This window comes from Mus pahari, chromosome 16 (genome assembly GCF_900095145.1).
Source record: "Mus pahari chromosome 16, PAHARI_EIJ_v1.1, whole genome shotgun sequence".
Taxonomy (NCBI): Eukaryota; Metazoa; Chordata; class Mammalia; order Rodentia; family Muridae; genus Mus; species Mus pahari.
Genome location: NC_034605.1, coordinates 42,746,951 through 42,763,409, shown reverse-complemented (window position 1 = coordinate 42,763,409; position 16,459 = coordinate 42,746,951). Strand labels below are relative to the sequence as shown.

Genomic DNA, 16,459 nt, shown 5'->3' with positions numbered 1-16,459 from the left:
GATCAGGACTCATATTCCAAAGTCCAATGGAAGTAGACAGACTTGATGCAGTGGCTGCCAGAGGACGGATCATTTAGGGATTCCTAGCACACATCACATGGCATTAGGTGATCTCTAGAGACAGGTAGGTCATGGGTGCAAATTAAATCCATACAGCTACTGGGTAGAAACCTCTATTGCCTTTGACAGGAGTTGTAGGAATAGTTCTGACTTCTCAGATCACCAGGCTATGAAGAGCTCATAAACCAAAACCTCTTTGGAAGGGCCCTACTAGTGCTAGCAGAACAGGGGATAGAGAAAGGAGAGTTTTCTAACCTGAACATTCTAAGGTTTGAGTCATAACAATTGTCCCAGGAACAGTGACAGCCAAGATACACAGCAAGCTCACGTAAGAGGAATGACCTGATTTTCTCCAGGCCTTTCTAAGAGCAGCATTTGGATAATTGGCACACGGGACTAGGCCTGGCTTATGCAAATGAATGTGTGACATTCCAGTGTACCAATCACTTGTCAGACTCACTTTCTGTTGTCAAGTAAGATAACCATAGGAAAAGTTGCTTCAGGGAAAGGGAAAGAAATTCCCAGGGCCTCAGAAGCAAAGCAATATTTCACCCCTGGAAGCTGCCCTGGGGCAGGTCTCAGGATCCTCTTCATCAAGTACATAATCTTGAATTATTAGTTAGTTTACAAACTGTAAGGCAAGTGTCTGTGTATACTTCATTTTGAATCCTAACCACCTTTCTGTTCTCTATCTAGCACCTAGAAAATGGAGAATGAATTTAACACAGGATAAATTCAAATGAAGACACTGTCCTCTCAAGATTTATGCCACCTTGTAACAAGCTAGAGTTATTTGAAAGGAGGGATCCTCAATTGAGAAAACACCTCCATAAGATCTGGCTGTAGGACACTTTCTTAATTAATTATTAAAGGGGAAGAGCCCAACCCATTGTTGGTAGCATCACATTTGAACTAGTGGTCCTTCATGCTGTAAGAGAACAGGAGGATCAAGTCATGACAAGTAAACCAGGAAGCATCATTCTCCATATGGTCTGCATCAGCTCCTGCCTCCAGGTTCCTACCCTGTGTGAGTTCCTGCCCTGGCTTCCTTCAATGACAGATTACAGTGTGGAAGTGTAAGCCAAACAAACACTTTTTTTCTCTCCAACTTGCTTTCTGCTCAGGGCACTTCACTGTAGCCATAGAAACTCTAACTAAGACTGATACAACAGTGAGTTATAGTAGCACAAAGGTACTGAGAACAATGACAGTAACTGAAGGACCTGCTCCTCATCCACAAAGGAGATGAGGGCTGAATGCTTCTTGATGAACACAGGCTGCACTATATCTACCAGCTGGAACAGCCCACTGCTCTTCTGTGATTTGTACCAAAGGAATGGATGCCGGGTGTCCCATCTTTCTCCCACTTGCTTTGTTCTGATTTCATTGTTCCTGAATCCTAAATTACAAGGCCAACATTTTCAGAAGGGAGCCTGACAGGTAGTTTTGGTTTTCTCAGCTTCTGTAGTGATGGTAGACACAGTAGAAACTCATTGGAGCGGATATTGGGTAAACCACTTGGCACATTTACCTGGCCCTTACCACCATCAGAAATGCGTATTCCTTGCTTCTTGTTGGCTGTTTCTAACTAATAAAATAAAAACGCTGAGAAATCTGTGGTTATTTTATTTTCACCAACTCTTTTGTCCCCATACCCACAGAACTGTCTGGAATTTGCTGGTCACTCAGTATGCACTTATGATACAGAAGGGATTGAGAATTGAACTTACGGACATTCAGGCATCCCTGAGAACAGTGAAGGGAAAGGGGTCTTCATTAAATAAAGCTTTATTTCAATTAAGGAAAGAGTTTGAGGGAGAACAAACTGTATTATAATTCTGTTTCTCTAAGTATCATATTAGCATCCAATTTGATATGAGAGGTAAATGAAATTATGTTTATGAGCTAGTAGCATAATACTGTCCAATCACCTTTCCACCTGTTGTCCCTCAACCAAAACAAGTGTTTCTGAGTTAAAGACTTGCGTGTAGGATGCTTATTCGGAGAGGACCCTCAAGATTCAGGAAGAAGGATAGAGAATGTCAGGGGCAGATACACTGGAGACTGATTTCCCATCTCATTATCGCAGTATGCCTGGCCATCTAGTAGATCTAATCAATTCACCACTACATGTCCTTCAAAATGATGGCTAACTCAATATCCTGCAAAGATATGTTTTAAAGGGTTGATGAATAAGCTGCAGAGCTGTTTTAAGATGGCTTTCTAGACTTGATTAGGACTTGTCATCTCTGGTTTCCACTTCGCCTCATATATGTCCTTCACCTTCCATGAGCGTTTAGGTTGGTCTGTGAAGCTCAACTCACAGACTCTCACTATTCAACAACCTAAGAATATTATCTATTGCCCTTACTAAACCACAGTTGCTGCTGCTGTCCTTTCAGTGTTATTATGAGGCACAAAACATCCAAAGACCTCACTGAATCCTGTGCATCACAGTTACCCTTTCACTGTCTGCAGGGTACAAGAGAAATATTAGCTTGTCATAGTATTATAAAAAAAAGTCAACCATAAAGCAATTCCTTTCTTTGTCTAAACAGACTGGACAGAAATCATTGCTATAAAACCTATAGTAAACTTCTGTGTCTCCTGTTGGGCATATTTCTCCCATTTTGGAACTGCGATTTCTATCTTAGTAGAGGTCAACAATGTGAGGACTGATGCATTCATCCCAGTGAATGCTTCACCATGAGTGATGGAAGACACATTAAATGTGTAGGAAAAGATACTCTAGGCATACACCAAATATCATAAGCCTGAAATGGAGCATATTACTATACAATAGAATAGACACCAAGATAGCAGGTTCAGAGAGACAAAGAAGAACATTATAAGTGTGGAAAGACTCAAGTCAGGAAAATAGAACAACCATAAATAAACATGTATGAAACTTGACAAAAGACAAGGAAGGAATACACAATTTCCAATCATAGGTACAGATTGTAATATCTCTTTCAGACCAAATTGACCAACAAACAGATAGAAAAACAATTAGATGAACAAACACCTTCGATCATCCTGGCTCAGTAGTTGATTATATAGACAATTTCATAGAGAAAAAGTGAAAAAAAATGAGTATTTTTCAATACTTAGTATGTCCACTCAGGTGGACTCTATGGTGACTATACCGGAAGTTTCTAAGACAACACATTTCAAAACTCTTTCAATAATTGCAATTAAACACAACGTGTGTTTTGACCACAGTGAAATTAAGTTAGGCCAATATACAGGTAAGAACTGGAACTGTGTGGTAAAACACATCCTTAGTGTACACAGGGGTCTGCATTCAATACCCTTTTACCCTCCCAAATCAAAGTATTGGCAAGTTATTAAAGTGATATACATTAGGAAATTGAAATGACGTTACAGTTTGATTCTGACATTTCTCCCACCGGCTTTTGTGTTTGAGCACTTGAATCTTAGCCATAGATGCTGTTATTGGGTGTGGTAAAACTTTTGAGACATGGATCCAAGCAGACAATGGATCACCAGGTAGGCCCGACCAGTTCCACCCTGAGCTTCCTGATTGACTGTAACGTGAGGGCCCTGGTCGCATATTCTCATGTCCCCGAACTATATCATACTGTCCTCACTACCATGGGTCATGCTATGGCAAGCCATGAATGCAAACAAACCTCGCTTTCCACAAGCGGCTTCTGTCAGATGTCTGCTCTGGCCCCACAACAAGTAAAGTTAATAGCACGAAAGCTGCTAGCACACAGGGCAAGGAAAACCACAGGTGATTCAGAAATTAAATAAGGGACATGTTTGCATAACCCAGAGGTTAATGAAGAAATCAAAAGAAAATTGGAAAATATTTCAAACTGACTGAAAGTGAAAATGAATATTGAATTTTTAGGGACTGTATCTAAAACTGTACAGGGAAGAATGCGTCTTGTTTTAGGAACCTATTTAGAAGGAAGAAAGGTCTAATCAGGCAGTACTTTAAAAAGACTAAAGAAGAGCCTCATCCCAGATCAAGTGCAACAATGGACAATAGGAACAACAGAATAGTCACAGAGCCAAGTAATGAACAAAGACAAGCTGTTTCTGCTGGCGCCACAACTGCCATTTTCTCTGACTTTGCTTTCTCCTTGAGGTTCATTCTAATGACACCCAGGTGTAGGAGTCACTAATTTTGCTGTCACTTTCTGCCAGAGATGATCGCTACCAACCACCCGGTTGTGGAGGATCACCACTGTATGACTGGCACTTCACTTCAGCACCTCTATTCTGTCTTCTGAGGGCATCCTCTGTGCCAGTGGATTTAGCCTTACAAGGCCTAAAAGCGTGGGATCTTCATTTGAAAAGGGCCCAAGAAGCAGGAACAGAAGACAAGAGTGCTACACACAACAGATGGCAGTGAATACAATGACATGTTCTTGAGTTTACAACTGCAGAGGACATTGTCTCATTCCTGCTGGCTTCCTTGAGGTGCCCCAGAACTGCTCACTCCAAGGACACGGGAAAGCAGGGTCATATGTGAGCTACTGAGAGTTGCCAGTCATACTCCTTCACTTGTGTGGGTTGTGCATATGAGAGTGCCGAGTTCACTGAGCTGTTGCATGTTCTGAGCAGGTGGAGATCAGAGAAGCAAAGGTCTGTGTCCAGAGCAAGGTCTGTAGGAATTACATGAGGATGCTTAAGAAAAATCAATTTGGAATTTCTTACAGCAGTGGTGGTTATAATAAGTGCCGAGTTGAGAGGATTAGAAGAGATGGATAAACAATACATCCTCATACAGACAGCACTCTGTCCAAGACTATATATATATGTAACACATGTATGAATGAACATATATGAATATATATGAATGATATACAAATGAACATATATGAACATATATGAATATATATGAATATATCAGGAATTTGCACTCAGACGAGAGTAAATTTATATACCTATTCCTGGATAGAAGGATAACTGACAGTGTATTCATGGAACCAATCTTCTTTGTTATTACAAGCAGTCTTTTAAATATATTTTCAAATTTCTTATCCTGATTTTGAAGTTGTGTTTTTAAAGTTCTTAGAAAGAAATATGGACTGGCAACCTAATCTTTAGTCATGAATGTAGCTGATTACACAAACTTCTAATGCCTCAAAAATGCTGTCAAAAATAAAATCTATTTGTCATTTCTCCTTGGGTTCCAGTGATGATGAGATAGGATGCCTGATAGAATGCCTTTATTGTCTGAGGTCTCCAGAACTGCAGACTTAGCCTTATTACTGCCATGACTCAGTGTGTGAAGAGCCACAGTGTGACCAATCCCCTGGATTCCAACAAATTCCAGGAGAACGGAAAGCATCCATGTATCAAATGTCTCTAGGTACCAGACACGCCTGAGCGATATCACATGCCTGTACAATGTATGTCTACAATTCTGATTGCGGAATCCCTATTAGAACCCTGGCAGTTGAAAGACCCCGCATTTCATATACAAGAGAAAATTCAACTAGAGCAGCACATATAAATTCTCACCATGAGTACTTGCTGGTCTGGAATGTAAACTCTTTTCTATATTCTCTTAACTGGAATCACTTGTTGCCCTATTCATTGTCTCTTTATTCTGTTTCTGTGATGTTTGGGGGCCTTACTGACGCTGGAGCAAAGACTAGCTCCTTCCTAAAGACAACAACTAACTCACCCGTAATCGTTTTACTGCAAGCCACCCCATCCAGTGCTTGTTTTCCAGACTGACATAGTGCTGTCGCTTCCTACGCTGGATCATACCCAGAGCCAGATGCCAGGCAGCTGTGCATCCTAGAGCACACTGAAATTGTCCTATCCATCCAGTCACAACCACTTGTCCTCTCTTTGCAGAAAAAAAAAAAAATCACAACGGGGCTTTTTTTTCACGTTCTGTCCCAGCCGACTCTTTAACCATCTCCCCTGGTACATGCCTTTGTGTCCCAGTGATGTGGTATATCACCTTCTCAAGGCATGTGTGAGTCACTATTCTTTCAATCATGATGTTCTCCTATGTGGTTGGCTTCATCGTGCCTGAACAGCAGTAAAACCCTCATCTTAAAACAGGTGCCTGCTGCACTGGAGGTAAAGGCTGGTTTGAAGTGAAATCGTAGTAAACCTTTGATGAGAAGGAAAAACAAAAGCCAACTTTTATTAAAGTTCAACTGTCTACTCACTCACAGGGGGTATCAAGTATAGGTATGATGAAATACAGGTAGAAAGGTGTGTAGGATTAAATAGACAACCCAGATAAAAGGGACCAACACTGTGGTCTTATAAATCCACATCTGCTTTTACATATGCTCAAGAATATAACTGCCCTCCCTCTTCCTCTAGTGTGGACAACATTATCTGCATCTTTTTCTACTGGCAGATTTCTCTCTGGACTGACCACAGCAGGACTCTTATGTTCTCTTGAAGATTTCCACTCTGCTACTGGCACTTGCAAAAAGTACTGAATAATAATAAGTAGGGCTCTCAGAATTCGGGTACAAATTCTGGAGACTGCCCTCATGCCTGACAGTACAATGGGAAACATTTCTATTGTGGTCAATAATGAAAACACTTGTTTCTGGTTTCTCATTCCCTTCCTAGCATACAGTGGCAACATGATTATGAGTGATTCATAATGTTATCTATATAAAATTAGATGCTATCCAGGAGCTTTCCAAGTTTAGATATGCAAGAGTGGATGTTTTCCTTCAGTTGAAAGGTGTTATCCTGTAAACTGTCCCTTAATTTCTTTGAATGTTCTAAACCACTTAGAATGAAAAAAATAGGAGGGGCTGGAGAGATGACTCAGAGGTTAAGAGCACTGACTGCTCTTCCAGAGGTCCTGAGTTCAGTTCTTAGCAACCGTATGGTGGCTCACAACCATCTGTAATGAGATCTGACGCCCTCTTCTGGCGTGTCTGAAGAGAGAGACAGCGTACTCAGATACATAAAATAAATAAATAAATCTTTAAAAAAAAAAAAAAAAAGAAAAAATAATAGGAAATTTTATACAAAAAATAGAATGTTACTGTGTATCTAGTGGATGTGATTTCCTTCTCCGTTCAATCACAACCAAACTCCTGCTGCCTTGCTGAATTGCAATATGCCCTGTAGAGCTTAGTCGCTGCCAAGGCTGGTACCATGTCTCTGAAGAGGAAAGCATAAGAGCTTCGGACCCGTGTATTGCATTGGAAACAACTGATAAGAAGCTATAGATCAAATGGTACCTCACTTTTAACGTTCAACCGTGTTTTTTTCATTTCTTGTTCCTTTTATAGATTGGCTGTTTAACACTGAACGATTAACAAGATAGCCCACATTTAGAAATTTTCTTGGAATTAGAAAACACATTTTTCAATATAGGAGCCATGCAGTACTCTGTGGGGCTAGAGACACACAGTGTTTAGATAACTGTGGGCTAATGTCTGCCAGTAACATCAGCCTACATTACTCAAATGCCCAAAAACCTGCTCACCTCCATTCCTGGCATAGAAAATGACAGAATTATGTTCCCTCTAGCTTCGTTTATACACAATTAAGCAAAATGTGTATAATCTGCAAGTGCAATAACTTGTGTTTGTCTATTTCATTTTTTTTTTAGTAGCAGAATTAACTTGAATAAAGGGCTGTTGAACAGCTCCCTGTTGGTCCCCAGTGGGTTAGCATGCATATATTTTAGAGGCACATTTGTTTCAATTCAGCTAAAATAGTCAGGCAAAGATAGCAGAATATTGCATCGTTTACTTTGAGCCAAAGACTCAGTTTGCATGGGCGCAGATCAGAAGCCAAGGAGAAGGTGGAAAGATTGGGAGTTCCATTCTTAGTCTGTGCATTCTGAATAGAAGAAGCCCCTGCAAACATGACCCAAAGTCTCTTTGTTCCAGTCATATAATATGATCATTTAGCAACCATCATGACAAACCTGTGCAGAATCCCTTGCCTTTCTATACGTAGATGCTCGTTCATCTCAGAGGAGTTTCTTAGGGTAGGAAAAAAAAAAACAGAATATGGAAGCAGGAGGAAATTAGGATTTTCGCCAATGAGATTGCTGAGAGTTCAGTTTAGACCATCAGGAACATTAGTCAATTAATGCAGCATCAATTGTCTTGTCCTGCTGGCTCTTAAGTAACATGGTGGCGGATGACTCTCACCTCCTGTCAGTAGAGTTGATTCCCAGGAGACCCCAGGACGTTCTGAATAGCATTGCATGCAGGAATGCAGGTCATGAACTAGAAAACAAAGCTAAAATGGACATCCTCTGCCTTTGTGTGGAGTAGGAGGATGATTGGGGAAGGAGACCTGTATAGGTGGAAGGAGGGGATGGAGAAGAGAAGGAAGGAGTGGGAAGAGGTAGTGTATCAGGATGACTTAAAAACATAATGGGGAACAGGCTGATGTTTCCATCCAGAACTACTGCGTGCGGAAAGTGATATCTGAGAAGGGATGATGAGAGAAAACCAGAAACAAGGCTCCGAAAATGTACAAAAATTACGTGTCCAAGGCTACACAAGGCTGCCCATAACATTAAACTAGGGAATTCCGGAGCAAAATCTGTTTCTATTCAGAAGTAACAGAGTCTGGGGTGTCTTAGTTCACTTCTTGGAAGTATCCTGCCACGGAAATTCTCGTTCTCTGTCAATCCAGAGAGTGTGGGATGTTGTACCTCCCAGGCATGAGTACTCAGGACAGAACAAAGGGCATCCTCCTTGGGATAAGGTGGACTTCAGAATGCAGTTCATGATTGAACGATAAAGCAGCAGACGAGGCTGGACTACAGGATGGAGATTACATTCGTGTGGTAGAGCTCTTTGCAGATGAGTGGGTTTGCTCTTATGGTTCTTATAGGTTGGTTGGTTTTGGAGGTAGAATAATTGTGTCCAAGCAAGCCAATCCCTAAATTCCCTAAATGTCTACTGCTCAGCAGACAGGGCTACGTGGAGTTCCCAGGGAGGAAGACTACTGTTGGTATCTCCATGAAATAGAATGTACCCCATCTGAAGCCCATGAGGCAAAAGATTGGTACCCCCTGGGTAAGTCAATACTAAACGCCTTGCCTCTGGGATGACAGACACAAGGGAAAGTTATTTTCTTGAAGGGTTCACGTGTGAGAGACTTGGTGTTCAGTGAGGGCAGTGTTGGGAGGGGCTGTGGACTTTTAAGGGGTGGGCCTAGAGGGAAGGCTTAGGTCCTTGCTTTTCTATTGGAGTGTTGGGTAGCTCTTGCAAAAGAGTTCTTATCTAAGAGACAAGAATGCCCCCCCGCCCAAATTGATTGATTAATGAATTAATGAATTTATGTGTATTCTAGATTATAATTTTATTTTCAAAAGAAATGCCAATCATATAATTAAATGATTAGAATAAGGCATCAGTGTATATTCCTGATTGTGTATTTTATTAGAAAATTGTGCATGCGTGCATGTGTGTGTGTTCATATGTGTGTGTATAGGCATGCATGTGCACATGTACATATGTGTGGATCCACTCCGTCAAAGGTTTCATGCCTTCTGAAACAGCTCCTGCGTGATTTCTCTGGAACATAACAATTTCAACTTGTACTAATGTACATCTGAAATTATATTCCCCTTTCATGAAACAGAGACATGAATGAATGAGACAAAGGCCTCATGGAGATTCCACATATTAGCATCCAAGTGCAATCCCTTAGAGGCTGGCAGACAAGTAACCCCTTTCTCTTGACCTGAGAACCCCAGCAATTTAAAAAGTAGTGTTTCCGTCCCCACAACAGAATACAACTTTCCTGCATTGTATACATTTGATACGGATGTTGATATAGATGAGGACATTGATAATGCTCACTGTTGTCAAGGAAATCTCACTCATACACACATACCTATATGTATACACACAGTTTAATTTAAATAACCATAGTCTAAGGACATTTAATTTGCTGTCCTTCCAAATTCAAGGTCAATGTAGCTGTACGTTTGAATTCATGAGCAACAGCAGTCTTTTGTGACCTAGCTTAACCGAGCAACATTTCAGTACTGTTTTTCCTTCTCTTTAAATCATCTCCCCCACTATGCCTAGAAAATGATATCACCTAATTGCTAAATGAGTACTCAATTATCCTGGGGAGTCTCTCCTAGAGAGGAAGCAGGAACATCATCCTTGAGAAAATAGAAGTTTGATGAACTGGGACTTCTTGCCCAAGCCAATTGACGCTATAGTCTGCAACATCGAGCTTTCCAATGTGCAGATGAACATGGCCTAGACATTAAGTCAAGTCATACTGTACACAGCTTGATTATGAGATGTAATCAGAGCCAGGCCTGCTGTTTGGGACCAGCATTTTCCAGCCAGAGTAAGCATTATCATCGCCTACTCTCTTCTGACTTACAGTGTAGGAAAACAAATGTTGTAAGCAAGGGAGGCAAAAGTAGGCTAAGCAGAAATTTGTCGGAGAGCTGGGTATATTTTCCTTTTTATTTTCCATATCACAGATGCACTCCTGGGATCAGGCATCAATAGTATGCAAATCCAATTGCAAACTTAATAACCAGAGACTACATGGCTGTTTCACAGTTAACCCTGTTAATATCAGGCTGGAAGCTGTCTACACGCCTAATCCTTCATTAAATCAATAGTAACACATTTTAGATAGGAGAAAGGGCGATGGGCTTATGGAGAAATGCTTCTTGCATATTCTTGTAGTGTCTCTAGATGACTTGGTTAGCACATGTGACCAAAACAAACAGACAAAAAAAGAAAAGAAACAAACAAACAAACAAACAAACGTGCCTAACCAAGCACTCTAAGAGGCGGAACTGTAAAGACTATTTTGGGCTCTAGTTTGACTGATATCAATGTTACCATTTCAATAAGATGGCTATTGACTTGGTCAGAATAAATTCAAATTAGGGCTGGAAAGATGGCTCAGTGGTTCAGAGCACTGACTGCTCTTCTAGAGGTCCTGAGTTCAATTACCAACAACCACATGGTGGCTCACAACCATCTGTATTAAGATCTGCTGCCCTACTCTGGTGTGTCTGAAGACAGCTACAGTGTACTTATAGTTAATTAATAAACAAACAAACAAACAAATCTTAAAAAAAAAAATCAAATTAAATAAAAACATCCCTCACCTCTCCTAGAGACTGAATCAGAGAACAGAGTGACTCTTAAATCCCACTCTCAGACCAGAAGCATCAACTGGGCATTTCCTAAGAAACCCAACTCCTGAGGCCTAGTACCAAACCTCTGGCATAAGAAAGTCTGACTAATAAACCCACCATGTTTTTTCTGATGTACATTGAAGTTTGAGAACCATTGGATTTAGACATACCAAGCTTTCCTCTAAACTGAGAAAGTTCAAGAATCTCTTCTTATTTTGAGTCAGATAACTTCAATTTATCAAACAACAATAACTAAAATAAATTCTAATTAATATTTGAAATAGCTGGTTTATTACAGGATTTATACAGTATGAATAATAATTACAATAATAAAATTAATAAGAGCAATTTATCTTTTAACTGAAAAAGCATATGGAGATTATACAGGCCTATGCCAGGATTCTACCATCTCAGTAATATGTAAGATGTACAATGATCATTATTGGAGGGCATCACACACATCCCTGGCGCCTACCTACCAGTGGTGATCAGCATCTCTGTCCCCTACCAGTGGTGATCAGTACTCTCTTCCCATTACTCAGAAAACGCAAATTTTCCAAATGTACTCTCTGGCCATATCTTAAGAATCACAGATCTAGTTGATCATTAAAAAAGACGTCATTTTCTCTTCAACTTAAACTCCTAGATCAATTAGGACCTTGTTATAAGCCAGGGGCCTACATTGCATAAGGACACTCTGTACTTTGGCAAAGAAGTGCCAGTGTATCCAGATAGCTCTGTATCTCGAAGTCATCACACAACTAATTCTCTCAGAAGTTACTATGGAAACCAATTTGTTTTTGATCTAAACTTGGCCATTTTTTCCAAGTTTGTTCATATTACTCGTGACCCTAAGAAAAATAAGTAATGAGGCTTTATGCTGTAATAGAAAAAGCAATACTTATGAATTAAGTAATGTGGCTGTGGATTGATGTTTTAATTTCTGTACTAATTAGTTATAATGTCCTAGAAAAGTCAACAAATGTTTTAGATACCATTTCTAATATTGTCATAAGTTATATAACAGTATTCAAATATTGGTCAACCCATGTACAAGTGAGTGTCCTAAAAGATAACTTCTGGGGACATCCTGGCCATCTTAGATTATCTAAGATAAAAGAGGGAAACTCATTTCTCCCTAAGGGAACAGAGAGTTATCAAGTATTATTAACTGTTAGTGTTAATGATAAGAACTTTTGCTGTTCATCTTCCTATAAAGAAGCAAAGATATTAGGGTAATAGAGCCATTTGACTCCTTAATTAATAGTTGTTTGGCCCTTCGTGCCTGCCCTGTGTGCCTTGAGTGAAGGCATTGACAATCTACTTCACAGAAGGGATCTCCAAATTTATTGTCCTTATATTTGCAAATAGCCAACTCTACTATCATTATATTAACACCGGTCATCTGGAACATTCCATAGACACCTTGAGAAAATAACATGATGACAGCAGCTGAGAACCCTCATTTGCAAAGCCAAAGCTTCTTCCGGGACTGTTTGAAATAGATTATGCCATAGTTTCTACTGTCACAACCTTGGTGAACACTAAGTGACCCTGCAGCCATTTCTACCTTGGCCAGAGGGGAAAGCACTTTCCTTGGTGGCCTAGTAGAGGGGCTGCTGTGACTAGTGCTAAAAATACAAGGCTGTGATGGGTCCAATGGCTGCCAGTGGTACTAAATGGTAAAGCTATGGTATTTCTATAACAAACAACCATGACTGGAATACAAAGCCCTTCTCTGGCTATAGAAACAGGTTTCTTAGACTTACTGGTTGAGTCTGTTGGGAGGTATTATCTTGTACTACTCCTGTGCTGTTCCAATAATAGACTCAGTAAAAGACTCATTTCAACTGATATTTCCTTGCCTACTGTCGTAACTATAGACAGGAGAAAGAGAGGAGAGAGGGGCCACCATAGCAACTGCAGTTGGCAAAGTAGGCTGCAAATAGAGATGGAGATCTGAGACTAGAGTGGGTAGAGGAGAAACCACAGGCCCTGTAAGAGTTCCCAGTAGTGAGTCTTTAGGGTCAAGGACATCTGACTGCTTACTTGCTTACTGAGAGCAATAAACATTAGGAGTTGCCGAATCTTGAAGAATCCTGACATCTAGGCCTGTCTAGAAGTTGCAAGTCCAGCTACCACCAAGGGTCGAGGAATCCTGATTTCCTAGGTCTACAAAAGAGCTGTTCTACATGTATGGCTAATTGTCCAGATTCCGGAGACCTAAGGGTTGCAACATCTGAGGGTACCACCAGCTGATGTCCCACCTACCCACTGCTATGGCTGCTGTCAATCTCTGAGGGCAACAAAACCTGCCCAAAATAGAGCACGAGGAGCTTCTCCTTGTCTACCCAAAGTCTCAGTATGGGTAGAGAGAAAAAAAAAAAAAAACAAAACCCTCAGACAGTTGATTGGTAACATAAGTATACTTCACAATGTTTGCCTAACAAAATCATGAGCAATGCATTCCTGAGAACTTACCCCTGTCTTAAAGCAGAGAAAGACTGTTTGTAAACTAAGGTGGGTGGGCTCTATGATCTCTACAGTGGCCTCTGCATTTTATATTCCTATAAGTAACACATATCAGTCATACTCAGTGTAATTGATGTTTGGTTAATAGCTGGGAACCACACGAAGCCCATGTGTTTTCTCTTTAATTTTTCCCATCAGCTCTCAGTTTGTTCAAAATCGTATTAGTGAGGTCCGGGCAGCTCTCCACAATGTTCAAAGTCTACATGGCAGAGAGTGCTTAGGCATCTTTGTGAAGGCCACAGCTCTTCTAGCTGTTTTGTAATATTTATACCCACTAAACCTGATAACTCTGAAGATGTGAATGAAGTGATTATCATAAGATGATATGGAATGAGAACCATAGCAGGCCCACAGTATCTTGAAAGAATTCTGTTTTATTCTAGAACTGGAAGAAGCAGAAGCAGATGTGCAGCAAGAAGCTGGCTGGCTCTTTCACTCACAAATGCCCATGGAGCATCTGATTATCCAGCCATTCTGTGGGGGGGTACCTAGATCCTGATGAAGGTAAGAGGCTCAGTAGTCTGTCAGTATCCAGGACCAAGAAGCAGACCTTGGCTGAGGTTTTTTTTTTTTTTTTTTCATTAAGCATCAGAGGAGAATACCATACCCAGTGGCCCACTGAACACACCTCTTTATTTTTCAGCCTTAGTGAAGCAGGTGGAGAAGAAAACCATACTTAGGGAAGGAAAAATCATAGTCAGGAAGATGTTTGTACTGAGCTCAAATGCACTTCCTAGCCAATTCCAACTCTTGCGGGGCCTGTGGTTTCTCTTCTACCTGCTTTAGTCTCAGATCTCCATCTCTCTTTGCAACCTACTTTGCCAACTGCAGTTGCTATGGTGGCCCCTCTCCCCTCTCTTCCTCCATGTCTACAGTTGTGTAAGTACCAGTTGAGATGAGTCTTTTCCTGAGTCTAATATTGGAATAGCACAGAGTAGTACAAGATAATACCTCCCAATAGACTCACCCAGTAAGCCTGAGAAGCCTGTTTCTATAGCCAGAGAAGGGCTTTGTATTCCAGTCATGGTTGTTTGTTATAGAAATACCATAGCTTTACCATTTAGTACCACTGGCAGTCATTGGACCCATCACAGCCTTGTATTTTTAGCACTAGTCACAGCAGCCCCTCTACTAGGCCACCAAGGAAAGTGCTTTCCCCTCTGGCCAAGGTAGAAATGGCTGCAGGGTCACTTAGTGTTCACCAAGGTTGTGACAGTAGGAACTATGGTATAATCTATTTCAAATCTATTTCTTCATTGCCCACAGGGATGGGATGGTCATGGGTACCTCTTTCTGTACCTAACTCAATAGTGGTCCAAGACCCTAGTGGCTTTTTTTATGGGATGCTTCACCGGGTCCCAACTCCGACCTCATGATGCATGTAACTAACTTTGAGAACCTGGGAAAAACTTAGATCAGCTTTACCTCACCATCTTGTTCACGGGCTACTGAGGAAACCGGCTTGTCCGGATCCATGAATCATAGCTAAGTCCTCCACTCAAGTCCATTCCTGTCACATCTGACCCTAGGAAACAGAGGAGAAAGGTAAGAGTCTCACTTCACACCCCCCCCTATTTTTAGTATCATGTACAGTCTCACTTCACACACACACCCCATTTTTAGTATCATGTACATTTACACATTGCTGATGAAAGTCATTGTTAGAACCAGCATTCCCAGAAGACTGGAATGACTGTGGTGAACTTTCCCCTTACGATCCAATTTCTTACAGAAAATTAGTGTTTCAGCCAATACCCCACTGACCTGAACTTCACACTTGAGACACTTTTCTTCCCCAACAACAACCACAGTGACGTCGGCACATCTGGGTCAACGTTCAGCCTAGCTTTGAGGCTCCCGTTTCTGCATTATGACTGTAATAAGGACCTGGAAGAAGGTTAGAGAAAAACAGAGATAAAGGTGATGGAGACTGGTTTTGTTTTCTTTTTTTCTGAACTTGAGAAAGAGCTTTGTCAGGAGATCTGAACACAAATTGCAAGAGCGTTTGAAGCTGGGCTCCTGGCAGAGTGTTGGAACGGGCTTTCGACATTATTAGTATTCTTCCTGGCTGTTTGTTGTCTGCTTGGGCAATTATCTTGCTTTAATTTAGGTCACTAATGATATTATGAGATAGTTTGATGGTGGTGTAATTTCTTTTGATGTTGTTTTTGTTGCAATTGCTTATATCAACTCATTGTGATTCCATAAAAGACTGAATTCTATACCCACCCAGGGAGGGCAGGCAGGGGAGTAGGAGGGACAGGCATCATGGAGGAGGGATGTGGGCATGCAGCTATTGGCACAGCTTAGCTGCAGGATCTGGCAGCCCTGCTTCTACAGTGAGGATTCTCTTGTGTCCAGCAGGAGAGCTGAAAGCTAGACATGGTGCTGCTGTTCGGGCATCCTGTCAGGTCTGAAATTACTTCTGACAGGCTACCAAAACAAATTGTCCCTCTCTTCAGCAGCTTTTACCTTATTCGAAATCAAATTCATAAGGTAGATCAAGCTCCCGTATGATCCCACTCTGACCCTCCGAAATTCCGTTAAACTAAGACCTCACCTTAGAAATTTAAAGGTTCTACAAACTCTACCAGCTCCAAGATCTCCTGTGGGGAGCCGCCCTCACATTCGCCATTACAAGATAGCGCTGATTGTCCTGTGCTCTAACAAACAAACAAGGCAGCTGCGCATGTGCTGGGTAGATTTCCATTCCCTTGTGCCCTGCCTTTCCCGTGGCGTCATCTGGGGTAA

At 41.1% G+C, this 16,459-nt stretch overlaps 1 long non-coding RNA gene across 1 annotated transcript in view; it reads left to right on the top strand.

Annotated features, from left to right (window-relative positions):
- The first annotated feature begins 343 nt into the window (after positions 1 to 343).
- LOC110333625 overlaps positions 344 to 16,459 on the top strand; it is an 18,407-nt gene continuing 2,291 nt past the window's right edge. Inside the window, exon 1 of the long non-coding RNA XR_002381098.1 lies at positions 344 to 533. This is a non-coding gene — a long non-coding RNA (uncharacterized LOC110333625). The remainder of the gene's footprint in view (positions 534 to 16,459) is intronic.